Source organism: Cucumis melo, chromosome 1 (genome assembly GCF_025177605.1).
Source record: "Cucumis melo cultivar AY chromosome 1, USDA_Cmelo_AY_1.0, whole genome shotgun sequence".
Taxonomy (NCBI): domain Eukaryota; kingdom Viridiplantae; phylum Streptophyta; class Magnoliopsida; order Cucurbitales; family Cucurbitaceae; genus Cucumis; species Cucumis melo.
This window is the reverse complement of record NC_066857.1, coordinates 20189455-20191570: the sequence shown is the minus strand read 5'-3', so window position 1 is coordinate 20191570 and position 2116 is coordinate 20189455.

Here is a 2116-nt window from a genome sequence, read left to right as displayed (position 1 = left end):
TGTCATCGATTAAAACCTTCGTGTTTTCGTTTAGGTGGATCCGTTGAGCGCAGACTCGATCGAGGGGCATAACCGAGTATCAGGTAAGGGTTTTCCTACTACTGGACCTCGGATCGAGGCTGGAAACGTAGTAATCCACAGGGGATTACACGTTAGTGACTGTACTGAATAACTGTATGTGTGTTGACTGTTAAGCACTGTTATTATATTTTGTCTGATGTAAAGGTACTATGACTGCTAATTGTAGATTGGGATTTTATGTTGATGGACCTTGAAGTTACGGTTCAGTATGTAGTAATCATTGGTCTGGATGTTGATCATGGAGTTTGGACGGGGAAGGACAGTGAGTCCGGTTTTGGTTGGTTAGTTGATTGGGTCTAGGGTTTTCCCTAATGGTGTGCGAATTGGTGACGCGTATAGCAACTGAGGGTGTAGTTGTTTAAACCTATACTATCTGACTGACAAAGCCTATGGCGGAACTGTAATATGAATGTCGTTGGGGTGTGACTGTTGTAGACGGTTTAGTATGGACTGAGGGGTAACGGTTAGCTTCATCTATGGGGTAGTGTGCCTTACGGATATGTGCATCTTTCGGGAGCACTAGACTGATGTGTGCATCCTTCGGGAGCACTAGACTGATGTGTGCATCCTTCGGGAGCACTAGACTGATGTGTGCATCCTTCGGGAGCACTAGACTGATGTGTGCATCCTTCGGGAGCACTAGACTAATAGATGCATCCTTCGGGAGCACTAGACTGATGTGTACATCCTTCGGGAGCACTAGACTGATGTGTGCATCCTTCGGGAGCACTAGACTGATATGTGCGTTCTACGGAACCACTAGACTGTTATGTAGGGTACCCCCGAATAGGAAGTTAACTGTTGTCCCCTAACGGGCCCAGTAGTGGGTCCCTTACTGGGTATGTTTATACTCACCCTTTTCTCTTCTTTAACTTTTCAGGTAAGGGCACAGCGAGGGGCAGACCGACGAGAGGCAGGAAGGATGCGTGAAGGCCATATGGACGCGTCTGGTTTTCTTATTGCTTCCGCTGATGTTTTTTTTTAGAATATGTGGTTTTGTGATTTTGAGTTGATGACCTGAGTTTTTATTTGAAACTTTTGTGACTGTGATTTAAAATAGGGCCCGATACTGTTTTTTTGTAATATTTCTAACGTTTTAAGAAATCGTAACCGGTCCGTTATGAATTTTATGTTGTGTGGTCGAGTTTTGGTATTGAGTAGTGACCTCAGCTTAGTCCGGAAAGTTGGGTCGTTACAATTACTGTAAGACATCCTGTATTTGGTTATGAAGATCGTTGAAGATTTTGATTACTGTTTACGTCAATTTAAGAATTTATATTTCAGTATGAATGTCGTTTTCGTTTTTTGTTGTTTGTAAGAATTTAAAGTTTTTTTTTCGTTTTGAACTTTTAAGAATCACTGCAAGAATTGTGTATTTCATAATAAAGATGGATAGTTTGAAGTTTTTTAGGATAGTTTTCATTGAATTACTTGATTGTTTACCTGTATCAATATCATCGTTTAACAATATACAGACGATCGTTTTGCTATATGAACACGATCGTTCATCTTTATGAACATAAAATTTTTTAATATTTTGTATGATCAGCGTCTTTAAACGATCGTGTGTCGAAATCAATATGATTGTTTAAACGATCAACATCTATAAACGATCATGTATCAAATTCAATACGATGATTTAAACGATCAGTATCTTTAAATGATAGAGTATCAAATTCAATACGATGGTTCAAAACGATCAGTGTCTTTAAACGATCATTTATAGCTTATTCTATATGATGATTTAATTTATTATATACGATCGTCTATAGGTGTTAAACGATTGTTTAGAATTTATTAACTTCTTTGCACGATCGTTTAGTATTCTCTTATTACATCTAAATACTTAATTATATTTTCTTCTTTTCCAGATTAGAATGCCTATTCCTATTGTTGTTTTTTATGGAGGTCAATGGAATGGCTGCAATGTTTATGAGAATTACTCAGTGTTTGGAACTTTGGTAGATATGCGAGTCAACTTTAATTCTTTGGTTGCTTTGACATGTGAACAACTTGAGTTGGATGAATCAGTAGA